Genomic DNA, 17,860 nt, shown 5'->3' on the forward strand with positions numbered 1-17,860 from the left:
AACCTGGTGCCCTCCAGATGTTTTGGAGTATGCTGGCTGGGGAGGATGGGAGTTGTGGTCCAACACATCAGTACTGTGCCAGGTTGGGTGAGGCTGCTTTAATGTATTGCAAAGAAATGAGAAAAAGGTGGGCATAAGAGATAGGGATCTGGAAGTCAAACTTACAATTGGTTGTAAAACATCCTAAAGGTATACATGAATAAAATTAAAATCTATGCTGGGGTAACTATAGTTGGAGCGCATTTTGAAGAATTCTACTTTTGCAATGGTTCATAGGCTTTTCTGCTTTAAGCAGGTTAGCTTGAAGATGGAAGGAGCACTGCTTTGAAATGTAAAGGGCAGATGCAGGCATCATGTCTTTCAAGTCTGCTTATTTAGAAGGTGTTGGTGGGGGCTGAAGACACTATAATATGGGTGAATGGGGTGGCAACTAGGGCTGTGCAGAGCGGCTCTACTCTGCTTCGAAATTTGAAGCAAAGCTCTGTTGAGGGGCTGCTCTTCCCTGAATTTCAAAGCAGCTTCATTGCTCCACTTCATTGAAGCCACGTTTGCAGCAGATCCATCTATCCACTGATTTTTAGGATTTTTTTTAAAGTGTGAGGATTTAATTAAAAAAAAACAAAAAAAGCACACCACCGCTGGAGCCATACCCTTCAAACTCAGGTTGTCAAACCTCCTCTTTGGGGTCTTGCACCTTGAGCAGTTTTAGTCCTTTAATCGATGGGATCTCCAGTTTTTAGTTAAGACGTGTTGGGTGGGCAGGACCCCTTTCCTGTCGCAGATTTGGTGGGCAGGCAGGCTCTTTTTTAAATTATTATTATTATTATTATTATTATTATTATTATTATTATTATTATTAGGCTGTGCTGCTTGCAGTGCAGTAAGATGGACCCTGAAAGGATCCTCCTCCTAGCCTCCTAGCATTTCTGATTAAGGGAATGCCAAAGCATCTCTCACTGTCTATGTTTCGAACCACTGTGCCTGCCTCTCAGGGCTGGTTTGTTTGCTTTCTGCCAGCCTCTCTGTGCCAGCCCATCTCTCTGCCCGCCTGGCACCTGGGGGCTGTAGCTGGGCTTGGAGGGATAACACTTTCTCCCAGTGTTCTATGCCTCTCCTCCTCTGTGCCCGCTTCGCAGGGGCAGTCTGTGCATTCCTTGCTTGAACCAAGGCAATCCTTGGGTCACTGGTTGCTTTGCTTCCTCCTACTGCCGTGACCCTGTCACAGCCCTGCATTAGCAGGGTGCCAGCCAAAATGCTGCACGGATGTGCCCACCAGCCAGCCTCGCAGGGCCAGTTCGTGCCTTTCTTGCTTTGATTTAGGGCATGTATTTTAAAAAGATTTTTTAGTGCAGGGGGTAGTGGAACTAGACTTTAAACACACACACACACACACACACAAAGTAACAGCAGGCACTAGAGTGGGGCGGGGTGGAATGTAAGGGTAAGGCAAGGGTAAAGGATTTAAAGAAGGATTGAACAAGTGCACTGCAAAGATAAAGCGATTTTTTGGCATATTTTTTTAGTGGGGGTAATAGGAACGACAGTAAAGCACACATGCACACCCACATTCAATAACAGCAAACGTGGAGTGTGGGGCGGGTACGCTCTCCCCTTCCCTCAAATATCTTTTCTGACTGAAAATCCTTCACTGGATGACCATAGTCTCACCTTTCCGAACATTTAACACTCTTTCCCCATCACCTTTCTCATATCCATAGTCACAGATTCAGCATACTGCTACCACCGAACAAATGAAGCAGTTGACAAGGTCAGAAAAATGTAGTGCAACAAACAAGCCAACAAGCATTCAGAAAGAGTATAAAATACTATTACCCTACAAATATTAGCCATGGACCAAAATGGACTAAAGGCTAGCACCAATTAGCTTGTTTCAACTTCAACGAGACATAACAGTCAAAAACAACTAAGAAAAGCACATCTACCTCATTGACATAGCAATACCTAATGACAAATAGGTTGCAGAAAAGGAAGAGGACAAGAGAGAAAATATACACCACTGGCTATGGAAGTTAAAGAACTATGGCAAAAAGAAAAAGTTACAATTATTCCGTTAGTCCCATCAGTCACCAGCATCACATCATTATTTTTTTACAGAAAAACTTCAAAAATTAGGCCTACCAAAATACTTGCATGCCAACATCAAGAAAGCAGCCATACTTAAAACATGTTCAACAGTTAGGAAATTTCTGAATCAGTAAAAGACAGCATGACTTGGCAAAGCCCATCAAATTCATCTAGAAAAACCACAATGAGCAAGAAAAAAGAGATTGATGATGATGATAATGTTGATGATAATAATGGCAACCCTGCCAAATTTTTAAAAGATGTTTAAGAAGGATGAACAATTATCAGCAATTGTTACAAAACATACATCATGCCAATTATATCAAACAAATTGGAGAGGAAGGTCTATGGGTCAAAATGCATTATTTAATAGGAATATCACCTCCAAATCACACACCCCAACTCGCACACTTCTCCTCCTCCTCCTTCTCCTCCTCCTCCTCGGCTGGCAATCGCACCAACCCAGCAGATGGCTACATCAGCCCTGGGAGGGCTGGAGGATGTATTCCCAGAAGTCCTCCAGCCCCCCCCGGCTGATCTAGGCCTACTCCTTGGCTTTCTGCTGGGCCGGCATGATGGCGCTGACCCAGCAGAAGGCTAGATCGGCCCTGGGAGGGCTGGAGGACACGTTCCTGGAAGTCCGGGAATGCCTCCTCCAGCCCCCCTGACAGATCTAGATCTAGTCCTCAGCCTTCTGCTGGGCTGGTGCGATCGCACCAGCCCAGCAGAAGGCTAGATCAGCCCTGGGAGGGCTGGAGGATGTGTTCCTGGAAGCCTGGGAATGAGTCCTCTAGCTCTTTTCCCTGGTAAATTGGGTCCCAGTCCCAATTTTCTGGAGGTCTACGGGGTTTTCCATTCAGTCGTAATCTATTCTTCTGCCAAGTAGGTGCTCATCTATATTCTTTCTTGTCGAAGTGGCACTTTTTATAGCTCAGAATCAGGGCCAGCCTAAGACATTTTGCTGCCTGAGGTGAAGGACAAGATGGTGCCTCTCCCCACTTCAAGTATAAAAATTAACCGAAGTAGCAGTTGAATCCTAATTTAACACCGACAGTGGGGCAAGTTTCTTCACTTCACTGAGAACAGCAGGCTAACTTAGGGAGCTAATGGCTGCATGGAACAATCCTCCAACACCTTGCCACCACTTCCCACCCTTCAACATCTGCCCCTGACGTGTCTGTTTCAATCTGCCTACTCTGATTTACAGTGTCATAAAACTTGACACCTTTCGTGAAAAGAGAATGTTATTTCTTTAACAAAATCACAAAATGGCTGCTGCGAGGGTGAAAAGCACAAAGATATTATTTTGAACCAGTTTTCTGCTCCAAATGCTATTCCACTACTGCCTGTGGGATTTCCATGTGAATGTTTACTTTTGACAAGAGGACAATTAAGCAAATAACTGAGCATTTCTCTTGGGGAAGTACCTGATCAATACACGTGTTGGATTCTTAAGAGAACAGAGAAATGTTTGCCTTGAACCTACTCTGTAGAGAAACATAAAAACCTTATTGAGTTTTGTTCAATAATCTTCTTAAGATCACCCAACTGTTTGTGGAGGAAATATCTCTTGCTATTTGAAACTTTTGAACTCTCCTTCATATTGACAGATTGTCATCTTGTTAGAAAAAGTTACTAACATTATAGAATAACTGTGTTAGCCTTCTGTTTACAAATTCAAGGTTTAGGTATAGCACACATATGGACTGTTTTAGTTGTTGACATATTGTAATAAATCATAGAATCATAGAATAGTAGAGTTGGAAGGGGCCTATTTATTTATTTATTACATTTTTATACTGCCCAATAGCTGAAGCTCTCTGGGCGGTTCACAAAAATTATAAGGCCATTGAGTCCAACCCCCTGCTCAATGCAGGAATCCACCCTAAAGCATGCCTGACAGATGGTTGTCCAGCTGCCTCTTGAATGCCTCTAGTGTGGGAGAGCCCACGACCTTCCTAGGTAACTGGTTCCATTGTCGTACTGCTCCAACAGTCAGGAAGTTTTTCCTGATGTCCAGCTGAAATCTGTCTTCCTGTAACTTGAGCCTGTTATTCCATGTCCTGCACTCTGGGAGGATCGAGAAGAGATCCTGGCCCTCCTCTGTGTGACAACCTTTTAAGTATTTGAAGAGTGCTATCATGTTTCCCCCTTGAATTAGCATTCAGTTTCATAGATTAAAACCCACTTCATCAGATGCTTTAAGTGGAACACGTATGAAGTTACTATAATTTCTGAACTGCCTAAAGAGACCTAAGAAAGTAGTAAAGGGCTTGGTAAAATTCTCCTCTCCTTATCTAGGGAATAGAGTAAGAAGCTACTTCTTTGCCTTGATTCTGTTACAACATCTTCAAAACTCTCCAAAAAGAGTAAAAATAGATCAATCTCAAGCAAGAAGTATATATGTTGTTGCACTAGTAATCCTGCTCAGTACGAGAGGAACTGTATGCTTGATTGATTGTACCTGCTGCCAGGATGCATGCAGAAAGAAAGATTTAGCTTGCCTAAATCTTACAGAGAACTAAGTGCTGAAGTGCACATTTTTTGGGCAAAAGGTTTGAGCCTAACCCTACCTCAGAGGGGCCCAGATGGTGCTCTGAGCTCCTTGGAAGAAAGGTAGGATACAATGATTACTTAATTATTCTTTGTACTTGTCCTAAAACCATGGAATGCTTTTAGATTGGTTCAGACAACACATTAGTCAACAAAGGGGGGAATAGGCAACTCACTGTGTGTTATTGCACGGGTACTCCCCACATGACATGTTGCCCTGACCGTCAAGTGGCTCCAACTCCTGTCCAGTCAACGTGGCCACTCATAGCCCCCCATCAATCGCTACACCTCGGCCAGCCCTCCCCGAGTCCCCACTTCTCTAGCAAGAGCCCAAGACGCCTGTTCCCTTCACACAAGCACTTCTGGGAGCAGTAGCACTATTGAAAGCATCTTTATTCATCAGTGGTTACAGAAATGGGCACACAACCATGTGGGCATTCCAAAGGGTTGCCATATTAGTAAGAAAGGCAGAGCGCCTTTGCAGTGGGCAAAGGCACCTGCTAAGTCACAATGGTTAGGGCTTGTCAGAGCATTGAGCCTCACTGCAGGAAGGGAAGTATTAAGGGGAGTGACCTTCTCACTCAGGAAGCGATGCCAGTCCAGTCATGCTCACTCCACTTCTGCTCCTCACACATGGGGGTAGTGCACCCAGATCCACTCCCTGATACTTTGACACACCTGCACTGCCTCTGCCCTTGCCCCATGCTCTCCAGCTGGCAAAGGCCCCCTCCCTTCCACCGGAATGGCATTACTGTCATCACCTGGGTGAGGCAGGTCAAGGTGGTCTTCCAGTAACACATCCCCACGAGACTCGCAGATGTTGTGCATAACGCAGTAGCACGATATTATGTCCAGGATGATGTCAGACTCAGGGTCCAGCAGACTAAACAGAGAACGCCATTGTGCTTTCAGGCACCTAAAGGCACACTCAACAGGCAGCCAGGCACGGTAGTGGTAGTAGTTGAACTTCTTCTGGATGGCCATCAGCCATGGCTGAAGGACAAACATCTGGTTGGTCAGAACCACAGGGTCCACAGGATGCCTGCAGATGGAGGGCAACCCAGAAGAGAAGACATGCCCTGAGGCCAGCTTGTCCACCATGGGTTTTTTTTCCCCAGAAGATGGCCATGTCGTGGCTCCATCCCGATATCCCTGCAAATACATCCAGGAACCTCCCCCTTGCATCCACCAGAGCCTGCAGAACCATGCTCTAGTAGTGCTTGCAGTTGTAGTATCCACGTGGGGAGGGCAGGATGCGCATGTACGTAGAATCCAGCACCCCCACCACCTGTGGGAAGCCCACAGCATGGAATCCCTGCATGTTCTTCTTCTTGACCCCCACCCGGATGATGTCATCAAGGTACAATTCATTCAAAACTCTCATGGTCTCCTGGAAGATTTCACAGGCAGTCGATTTCCCATCCCGAAGATCGTGGAAATGGGCAGGTAGATCCTAGCCTATGCTGAATGCCAGTCTGTACAGCATCAACACAAGCTGACGGGAGACTGGAATACAGGGCCTCATCATGGAGGATTCTCTCTGCAGAATCAGGGTCACCTCAGCCACTAGCTGAGCCACCAATGTTACGCGGGACATGCGGAAGTTGCCTCAGAAGCAGTCATCATCCCAGCCCTCCACATTCTGCATCTGTTTTCAGACGGGTCGGTCCGAGGGAGTACCCAGCAGTGGACAGTATTGCACTGCTCCAGCTGGTCCTCAGCCATTGCCAGCATTGGGATGCTGTGCAGAATATCCACTGCCGTGCTTCTGGCCACCATCCCTTCAGCCTCACCAGCCCTGTCTCAGATGGGCAGCAGTCTAGGAGCCCGGGCACCACAGAGCCAGGAGGAGCAGCCGAAGCACCCCCAGCATCGGCAAACAGGAGATGGCTGGGTAGAAGGGAGCCGAGATGCTGCCACCTCGCACAGAGGGCATCCTCCTCATTGTTATCTGCACCATCAACCACCGCCGCCAGGATGATGGCCTCCATGGCAGCTGTGGCAGCTTGTCCTCCAGACATTTTCAATACTCTTCAGTGGCCACGGGGGGAGGAGAAAGACTGGACAGGAGCGATGGGCATCATTGCTGAGGGCAGGCCCCTAGCAAGGAGGAGGGTGAGGGGAGAGGGGTCATAGGTTGCCCAATCAGCCTCATGTGGAAGGTTGCCCCCAGGCCCTTGCTCACCCTCCTCAACCGAGTCGAGTGGTATGATGCAGGGATGCTTTTGCAGGCTTCCAGAGCAGCAGCGGGCACCACTTTCGACTTCTCCCCATGCCACCCCAGAGCACCCTGCTGTGGCAGGCACATGGTCCTGAGCCCCATATGCATGGGCAGGAGGGTGCTGCATAAACTGCTGGGGTGGGATGTATCTATATGGAGGCATGTAGGGGCCTGGTTGCTGTGCGGCATACTGGACTCCTCTGAAGGCCATTGCTAAAGCCCTGATGGCTTCCGTTTGGTGGTTGACGGCAGCCATGCACTCACACATGTCTCTTTTGATGATGTTGTCAGTGGCAGACATGGCCTCGGTCAAAGCGTTGACATGGTTGACAAGGCCTAGGCATACAGCCTCCCCTGACTCCCTTATGGCCTGAGCACATCCCTGCATGGCTTCAGTGGCCATGTGCGTCACCCACACAATGAGTGGTGCGTCTGGTCTCAACCGCCATGCATGTGAAAAGGTCATGTATTCTTCCTCCAGTGGCCTCTGTGGCTGTGACCAGATCCTCCGTCACCTGCAGCCAGTCTGCTTTCCGCTTGTTGTGAAGCCAGGTACACCTCTGCACATTCATCAGTCGGTGGGCTTCTGGAGCAGGGCCTGCATCAACACCTGCATTTCTTCCTCCAGCTCCTCTGGTGGGTTGTCCAACTCCTCTGTGTAAACAACAGCCGCAGCTCCTAGGGCTTCCTCATTGACAGTCTCACCATCCATGGCGACAATTTCCACAAAGGTCTCCTTGCTGGCCTCCATGAAAATGTGTTGCAGATCCTCGTTGGGAAGGTGACAGCTCAGAAGGGGAGGACGTGGCCCACTTCAGTTCTGACAAACTGCTCCATCTCCTCTCGGATCTCAGGTGTTACTGGGTCGCTCTCCATAATGGGAGTGAAGATGTGCCACTCCAAGCCGGGGATGACGCCAGGTCTGCCCTCCAAATTCACTTTGTGGCTAAGGCGGATGGTGGACCGCGTGGTGGGCAAGGAGGCTCTGGAAGCCATCTTCCAACTCCTCCCACATGTCTGCTGGAAAAACTGTCCACATGGCCTCCTGGAGGGTGCCTCCTCCAGCCCCAACCTTGGCTCAGGATGGTGACTGCTTCTTCTGTGGAAGCTGCATTCATGAGGGCTCAGGGAGGTCATCTGTCTCCTATGTTTCAGGCACTAGGGGCTCTGGCCATTCTGAGTCTGGGTGGAGGCCTGTGCAGAAGTCCCTGCAGAAAGCTGTAGGGCTGGTGGTGCAACCGTCCCTGTGACATGCCTTTCACTTCTTAGGCCCCACAGCCATACAGTTCAGGCACCCCTACTCCAAATTCTCCCTTCTGCTGCCGCCATAGATCTGTACCCTTTCCAGGTACTCCAAGGACCACACCAGTTGTAATTAAATGTAATTTATTAAAAAGCACTTAGTGCAGGTACAAAAGCTTAACTGTTTCCTCAGTTCTCAAGTGTAATGGTTATAAAGCACAAGGTGTAATGGTTTAAGTCTGTTCTTACTCTTAAATGTTTCACAATATATCTTCAGGTGTTCCTGCTTACTCTACCCCTACTAGGCTACACTATTCTCTTCCCCACACACTAATCCATTCAAACAACAAAACACGCAGACCCTTCCTATCTCTTTCTCAATCTCTATCAATCTGCCTTCCAAACTCCAATCCAAAACTCATCCATTCCCTCTCCTGTCAGCAGAAGCATATATACTCACACAGTCCTCCGCTCCTTCCATTCTCTCATGGCCAATCCAGATGTTCCACACAAACATCCAATCAGCACTCTCCTTCCATTCGGCACTCACTCCCCTTCTATGGCTTTATAGTTACCAATCTGCTACAAATACAGTGAGTAGCTTCTTTAAAGGCACTCATTAAGGCACTCCTCTCCTTTTTCTACAACAAAGGTGGGCAGCATATTCCCTCTGTTCTCCAAGTTTTTGTTGCTAAGGTTTTAGCTCAAATGCTGTATGGTTCAGAGATTTGTGTCTATGAAAACCTGGCCCCTCTGGAGGCTGTACAAACTAAGTTTCTGGGGGCAATACTTGCGGTCCCGTCCTGCCTTCAAAATGCAATTGTAAGGCTGGAGGCAGGCCAGATCTCATTAGAGGCTCGTATATGGATACGTAAGTTCCATCTCTGGTTAAAATTACTGTTTGTCCCTGTGGGTTTAGCTCCGCTTACTCTAACAGACACTTTCAATTCAAGGTGGAAGGATACTTTGAATAGGAAGTTGCAATCCCTGGGCTACTCCATGGATGCAGTCCTGAACTTAGGATATGAGAAAGCAAAAATGGATATTGCCCAAAGAATTCAAGACATAGACTTTCAAGACCAATTGAGTCGAGCTAGCCTGAACCCGGGGTTTAGGGAAAATAGTAGTTCTCCAACAATTGCCATGTACCTGATAAACTTGACCGTTCGGAGGCTCAGAAGAGCTTTTACGTTAGCCAGATTTAATGTTCTACCTTCAGCATTGCTGGAGGGTAGATTTAAAAAAATCCCTTACAGTGAACGGCAATGTCCATGTGGGTCGGGGGATGTTGAGACAATAGCCCATGTTTTACTTTACTGCCACCTGTATAAAGACCTCAGAGTCTCCTTAATAACTCCACTTATAAAAAAATTCCCAGGTAGAACAGACAAAGCGTGTTTAGATTATCTTTTCTCAGGCATGAACACTCAAGTTACTGTAAAAGTGGCAAGATTTTGTGCTGCAGCCATCTCACGCCGTAAGGTGGTGAGACAATAATAATATTCACGTACCACATCTGTAATGTAATGTAATGTGTTAAATGTGTTAAATTGTATGCTGTTTGATTGGAGTGCTGGTTGTCATACCATAATAAACTTATTCATTCACTCTACCCCTACTAGGCTACACTATTCTCTTCCCCACACACTAATCCATTCAAACAACAAAACACGCAGACCCTTCCTATCTCTTTCTCAATCTCTATCAATCTGCCTTCCAAACTCCAATCCAAAACTCATCCATTCCCTCTCCTGTCAGCAGAAGCATATATACTCACACAGTCCTCCGCTTCTTCCATTCTCTCATGGCCAATCCAGATGTTCCACACAAACATCCAATCAGCACTCTCCTTCCATTCAGCACTCACTCCCCCTCTATGGCTTTATAGTTACCAATCTGCTACAAATACAGTGAGTAGCTTCTTTAAACTTTTCAATCATTATTATTAATAAACCTTTATATCAAACTTAACACAGTCTAATGCATTAGAACATCACATCTCCCCCCCCCCCTTTAAAATGAAGTGTAGATGCCTCTTTAGTCCTAAGTGGGATACGCAGCGTCCAAAGTCCAAGGGTGTGTGGTTCCTGCACATATGCAAAGTTCAGCATCCCACAAGTATGTGTTCCTGGGCACATCCAGAATTCGACAAGTGTGTTCCTGAGCATACACAGAGCTCTTGTCTCACTGGAACATCTTGGAAACTGTCCTTTCGTCGTCATCTTCACCCGGGAATGTTGGTGTTGCTAATTCCTTTTCCGCCACATCTGGAAAGTCTATCTGCTATCACATGGTCTTTGCTCTTCACATACTGGTACTCGATCTGTATTTCCCGTACTAGCCACGACCACTTTTGCAGCACGGTGTCTATGCCTCCCATAGTCTTTTGCCAAATCAACATTCAATGGTCAGTCTTATAGGTGAATCTTTTTCTCCATCCGCCTGGTCTCGCCTGGTTCTGCACCCACACGACAGTCAACCATGCTCTCTGGATAAATGGGTAACTTTTTCTTATGCAGGTCAGCCCTCCACGTAGAAAGGCAATAGGATATTTAGTCCTACTCCTTCTCTGCCACAGCACTGCTCCAAATCTGGTCTCTGGTGCATCAGTTGCATCATAGCAATGCTAGACGTAGTCAGTGGCAATTGCAGTTATGCATCTGCATAAAGCCTCTTTCTTTCTGGTCTCCAGCTCTTTGCTATTTGCTCTGCATGGAGTGTTTCTAGCAGAGCAATGATCTTCTGCATCAGAGGTCCCTTTAAACAAATCAGTTTTTCTAGGCTTGTGCTTAATAGCCTTCTCATGCGTTTCAGACTAGCTGTTTCTGCTGGCTCTTTGATTCTTTCACTCTTTACAGTCAGTGCCAGCTCTTTTTCTCATCTGTGGTTCTCTCATAAGCCTGCCACATATAGAATCTCTTCCCCAGGAAGTAATGATGCATACAGTATTCTCTCTTCCCTAGTTCTATAGGGTTTAATCATGTTCATTTGCATTGTTCTGCTTTTCCTTTGGTGTTCAGAGGAAACTTTATAGCTCCAAGAGTCCAGTTTCCCTCTGCTAGAGTTCTACCCAACTGACTTGCAACTTCTAGTTCAGTGGGGAGCTGTAAGCCACAACTAAGTCTACACGCTCATGTGATCTTTCTTCCAGGGGTTCTGGGGAGCCTAGCCTCATGGAAACTTTTAACTGCCCTTCAGCCACAGTTGGTGCTTCAACTGTCTTCAGGGGTTTCACATCTGGATACCTAGTGGCATCGTCCACTACCACTCGTATATATCTCCTCCCCTTGCTTTAAGGTTTGGAGAATTTATTTATTTATTACATTTTTATACCGCCCAATAACCGAAGCTCTACTATATCCTACTATATATAGTAGACCTACAATTGGCCTACTATATCCATCCCCACTCTTTGACACTCTGACCAGGACAAGTACAACGTGATAACTGCTTGTGATATCCCTGGACAATAGAAATGGGCGGTCAGTCGCTTGTGTGTCTTTTTAATGCCCAGGTGGCCTGAACAGGGGATATTGTGTGCCACCCTCAGGAGATTGTCCCAGTATTTCTGAGGGACCTGCAGTTGTTTCCTGGGTTCCTCTCCTGTTTGTGTGTTTCTTGGCACCCATATACAATAGACCAAGCCGTTCTCCTACACCAGTTGTTCATTAACTGTGGCCATTGCTAGACGAGGGTTTAGCCCGGGCTGAAACCCAGGCTCACCCGTGTGTGCAGATGACACGCAGGGGATCCCAGGGTCAGGCCGGGCTAAACCCTCCCTTGACCTGGGATAACCGGATCCACTTTCCGCGGGTTTTCCTGGCTACGTGGCTTACTCACGAGTAGCCGGGAGAAGCCACGCACTGGGCACAGCGCTGTGCCCATCGGGCTGGGGGCGAGGGAATTGCAGGGGGAGGGATGGGGCCAGGGGGGCAAGCAGACGGGCGAGCAAGTGGGCGAGTGGGGGGGGTGAGCGGACAGGCGAGCGGCGGGGAGCAGATTGTCAAGCGGGGGGATCAGACATTGGGGGAAATCGGGGGCAAGGGGGAGCAGGGAAACGTGTTGTTGTTTTTTAAAAAAGCCTTACCTTCTCGTTGGTGCGCTCCTGCGCACATGGCCCTTTAATTTTTAAAAAATGGCCGACGTGACGGGGCTTTCCCTTACCCCATTGCGTGTTACGTCTAGCTAGGGGCAACGGCCCGCGCTAGCTGCAGCGCGGCCTCGCCCCTACTCCCCACCGGATTACCTGGTAGGTATAGCAAGGCCCTGTGTTAACACTAGGTGTCACAGAACGCTGTGCCTGCTGTTTAAGAGGCTCCAGGCTAGTGTCTGTCTGCAGTTCTTGTCTAAAAGTGTCAGGTATCTCTCCTTCTGGGGTGAGCTTTACCCCTCCCAACTCTGTGGTTGCCTGGGAAACCAGATCTCTCAACTCCTCTTCCTGCCTGGCTCTTTGTTCTAGGCTTGCTGAAACCAAATCTGTATTTCCTGTCACTGGCACCGATTTAGCTTGACCCTTGGTGAATATAAGTATCTTCTCCACACCTGCCCCCATTACATCTCTTCCTGAAATAACTGGTTCCTCTTGCCCATCATTCAGGCCTTGAATTTTCCCTCCTAAACGCAGGTCTGATGCCATTTCTGCCCCCCTCACTGCTTTTCATCAGAGGCTTAAAATCTTTATTTTTCTCTGACTCTGTTTTCTGTATTGGGGCAAAGTGTTTTGCCCCAAGCCTGAATCTCTGGTACATAGTCTTATATGCCTCATAGGTGTGTTGCTCCTCAACCAGGGGATTAAAGGCTCACTACCCCGGCGCGTTAGTAGCCAATCAAACACACAAGGCTGGAGAATACACGTAATCCATTTACTTCCGATACTGCAGTATGGGGGTGCTCTCCTTTTCTACAAAATGGAGGCACCAAGAACAAGGGAATCTCACAGTATATATAGGCTCTGACTACAAAAGGGTGTTAGTCTCTTTCTAACCTTTCCATTGGTCAGTTCTGGATTAGCAAGTTAAATTACATTTAGTTTTTAAGTTAAGGTGCACAATGTCAATGAGTCATAGGTTACATTTGATGCTCTATTGCTTGAAAGTTTTTCCCTTTGTCTGCTAGCACATGATGTCCACCATTAAGGAATGCAAATCTGGCATGTAGCCAACTGCAGCCACTCTTTGGCAGAGAAGCCATCTTTTAACCCATGGCACATTACATTCATCAAAGAGATAAAAGCTCTCCCTGGGTCTGTCAGGTGGGTGGCTCCTCTGAGGTAAAGCTGTTATACACCTTAGCCAGCTCTGCTTTTACCAAACTGGGGATATACCTCATGAACCTGCTCTGAGCAATTCCCCAATTTTTAGCAGGCTTTTCAAACGTAGCCAAAAATAACTCAGGATCATTCACCTGGGTTGAAAGTTACAAAGTCCCTGGGTGTTATTTTGGGCACTTTCATAATCTCCACCTTAGCTTGTTCTACTTTCTCTTGTTTTCCCCACCAATTTACTTCTGCCCCGAGTATCTCATTTTCCAGCCAAATTTTCTCCAGTTCTAGGTCATGGAACCTACCTTTCTCCCTGGCATCAATTCTCATTTTTCCTCACCTCAAATAAACACTGTTTTTTCCTTTTCCTCAGCCTCATATAACCGTTGCTTCTCTTTTTCCTCAGAAGCTACCCTTCTTTGTTTCTCTCTATCTTCAAAATCTAATTTCATCCTTTCTACTTCAATCCTGTTTTTCTCTCTCAGAATTTCTAAAAAGGCAGGATCACTAACACTCATGATTGGGTTTTTCTCCCGGTCTGCCTCACTAGGTACTTGATGCTTTATTAATATGACTTTTAGTTCTTCAGTTGTTTTCCGCTCATAAGTGAGCTTTGGTGCCTTACACATCTCAATCAGGGCACCCTTCTTCAAGGGTGACCTGTCTGAAGAAAATTAGCTTTTTTTTGCTCTTGTTAATTTGATCTTTCACTGTCTCCCCTGAGACCTGGTGTGATTTCAATGCTGGTTCTGCGATTCCTGACAGAACTCCACGTGTAACTGCTATGGATCTCCACAGATCCCTCAGTTAAAGCTAAACAGCACTGGAACTATTCATATCCCACCACTAAAGCCAACACATGTGATGACCCCACCTTATACTGCTCCTTTGTTCTTTCCTTAACCAAAGGATCCAGTCCAGGTGTCAAGCTGTTTGGAATGCTGCAACCATCCCTGTGACATGCCTTTCACTTCTTAGGCCTTTCAATTCTTAGGCCCCACAGGCATACAGTTCAGCAACCTTACCCCAAATTCTCCCTTCCACTGCCACCATAGACCTCTACCTTTCCCAGGTACTCCAAGGACCACACCAGTTGTACTTAAATGTAATTTATTAACAAGTAGTTAGTGCAGGTACAAAAGCTTAACGGTTTCGTCAGTTGTCAAGTGTAATGGTTATAAAGCACAATGGTTATAAAGAACAAACCCTGTCAGACTAATTTGATCTCATTTCTTGATCGGGTAACCTCCCTTGTGGACTGTGGGAGTGCTGTGGACATCATATATCTTGACTTCAGCAAAGCTTTTGACAAAGTACCACATGATATTCTGATTAACAAACTAGCTAAAAGTGGGCTACATGGAACAACTATTAGGTGGATTCACAGTTGGCTACAGAATCGGACTCAAAGAATACTTATCAATGGAACCTTCTCAAACTGGGGAGAGGCAACGAGTGGGGTACCGCAGGGCTCAGTCCTGGGCCCAGTGCTCTTCAACATTTTTATTAGTGACTTGGATGAGATGGTGCAGGGAATTCTTATCAAACTTGCAGATGACACAAAATTGGGTAGGATAGCTTTTCCGTTTTCCCCTCAAAAATTGAATTATTATTTTTTCACGTTTTTCCCGTAGCCATTATTTTTTATTCCTTTCCTCTAAATTCATAGAAATTTTGTCTTAGATAAAGCATATTGTGTGCTATTTGGTTGATTTCCAGGACATCAAGTTCCCTACATTTCCTCTCCAGTAACATATATTTTATTGGATCTTGACCTCTTATAATTATCTTGAAGCTGTTCTATTTCTTATTTAATCTCCGCCTCTGCACTTACTCTTCTTTTTTTTTTTTAATTTCCCCTGCTTTCATACAGTGGCCCCTCATTACTGCCTTCATTGTGTCCCATAGAAGGCTACTTGAAATGCTGGGTTCAGACAACACGATAACCAACAGTGGTTTAAATAGTCGACAGTTGGCTATTTAAATCGCTGTGGGTTATCATCTTGTGTGGAGAGCACTGTTGGTTATTTCCTTGACCACCATTGATTATTTTGTCAGCCACAGAGTTGCAAGGAAAGAGTGGTCAAAGGGGTGGCTGCCACTCTAGTCCAGCCAGCAGGATAGATTTTTGGCAGCAATGGCTGATGCTATAATAGTGGGAGGACTGAGGGGGGAAGAGAAGGCAGGGGATGAGTGAGTCAACTCAGTCTGGACTAATAGCCAACTCAACTGTGATTGTAATCCACACCATGGTTGATTATTATCACGTGGCGGGGGAGTACCCCCTAGATAAACAACTGTTGTTTATTATTACCCCACCATTGACTATCATGTTTTCCGAATGCAGCCTCTCTCTCTTTCTCTCTTTTTCACACACACACACACACACACACACACAGACAGATGCACGCAAACACACAGAGAGACAGATTCACAAACACAGAGGCATGCACACACAACGCACAGATGCACACACAGAGCAACAATGAGGTAGAGACAGAAGCCCTTTCTACACCTAAGGGTTATCCCAGGAAAATGGAGGGATCGTCCTGGGATACAGGGCTGGTGTAGATGTTCCCATAAACGAACACACATAGTCAGTGAAAGAGAGAGACTGAGGGGGGTGCCTTATTATTATTATTATTATTATTATTATTATTATTATTATTATTTATTTATATAGCACCATCAATGTACATGGTGCTGTACAGAGTAAAACAGTAAATAGCAAGACCCTGCCGCATAGGCTTACATTCTAATAAAATCATAGTAAAGCAATAAGGAGGGGAAGAGAATGCAAACAGGCACTGGGTAGGGTAAACAGGCACAGGGTAGGGTAAAACTAACAGTATAGAGTCCAAACAACATCAAGTTTTAAAAGCTTTAGGAAAAAGAAAAGTTTTTAGCTGAGCTTTAAAAGCTGCAATTGAACTTGTGGATCTCAGATGTTCTGGAAGAGCGTTCCAGGCGTAAGGGGCAGCAGAAGAAAATGGACGAAGCCGAGCAAGGGAAGTAGAGACCCTTGGGCAGGTGAGAAACATGGCATCAGAGGAACGAAGAGCACGAGCGGGGCAATAGTGTGAGATGAGAGAGGAGAGATAGGAAGGAGCTAGACCATGAAAAGCTTTGAAGGTCAACAGGAGAAGTTTATATTGGATTCTGAAGTGAATTGGAAGCCAATGAAGAGAGTTCAGAAGTGGAGTAACATGATCAGAGCGGTGAGCCAAGAAGATGATCTTAGCGGCAGAGTGGTGGACCGAGACCAACGGACTGATGTGAGAAGAAGGAAGGCCAGTGAGAAGAAGGTTGCAGTAGTCCAACCGAGAAATAACCAGTGCATGAACAAGCATCTTGGCAGAAGAGACAGACAGAAATGATCGAATCCTGGCAATATTATACAGGAAAAAACGACAGGATTTAGCTACTGCCTCAATATGAGGAATAAAGGAGAGCGAGGAATCAAATATAAAGCCAAGACTACGAGCTTCCTTGACCGGAGTAAGCGTAACATCATTGACAGTAAGAGAGAATGAGAGATGAGGAGAAGGTTTAGGAGGAAAAACAAGCAATTCAGTCTTTGCCATATTAAGTTTCAAACGACGATGAAGCAGCCAAGCTGAGATATCTGAAAGACATGCCTTAGCTAGGCCTAGCGGTCGAGCAGGGTTGAGGGGTGAAGATCCCACGGGACCTGGCTCCTTGTGAGGAATCACGAAGAGCTGGGACAAACCGCAGCACCCAGCCACACGTTCTGTGGTCTCGGGCTGAGCCCGAGACCACAGAAAAAGTGGGCCTAAAGGGGAGGGCGAGATCCCGGGGCAAGGGAGGGATCATCCCTCCCTGATCCCAGGACCCCTGTGTGTCATGTGGACGCACAGGGATGATCCGGGGGATCACCCCGGGATTTCATCCTGCCTAGCTATGGCCAGTGTCAGGCACAGTGCCAGATGTACACACACAAAGCTGATACACACAGGTAAACGTGAGACTGACAGACAGATAGGCACACACACGCAAACACACACACAGAGCCAGAGATAAACAGAAAGAGAGACATATACAGAAAGATACACACAGAGAAACACATACACACAGAGCAAGTCTATAACTTATAAGACTGTAATGCATACACAGATACAGCACCACAGAAAGAGAAAAAGACACCCAGAGCCAGGTGCATGCACACAGATGGATAGCGAGAACAACAGACAGACACAGTGAAAGAGACACACACAGAGAGAAACAAGACTTGGGCAGGCTCCACACTACTGCTTTACTGTTGGGGCCTGTGGCACATTCCATATTTCACTTTCAAACCAATTTCAAAGTGTCATATCCTACTTGGTGTATATCTGGCAAGCAATATAAACTCCCTATAGAGAACACTGTAAAATATTATGAAGGTGATATAAAAACACTATATTCATCTTAAAAAACAAGCAAACTACAAGCAGCAAATTATTTGGGCTGACTTCGCAAACAAGGTTAAACTAATGGAA

General features: G+C 46.3%; 1 protein-coding gene across 3 annotated transcripts in view; it reads left to right on the top strand.

Annotated features, from left to right (window-relative positions):
* Positions 1-17,860, top strand: part of MYO1D (myosin ID) — a 275,272-nt gene that overhangs the window by 171,637 nt on the left and 85,775 nt on the right. The window lies entirely within an intron of this gene.

The sequence above is a fragment of the Elgaria multicarinata genome, chromosome 11, assembly GCF_023053635.1.
Source record: "Elgaria multicarinata webbii isolate HBS135686 ecotype San Diego chromosome 11, rElgMul1.1.pri, whole genome shotgun sequence".
Lineage (NCBI taxonomy): Eukaryota > Metazoa > Chordata > Lepidosauria > Squamata > Anguidae > Elgaria > Elgaria multicarinata.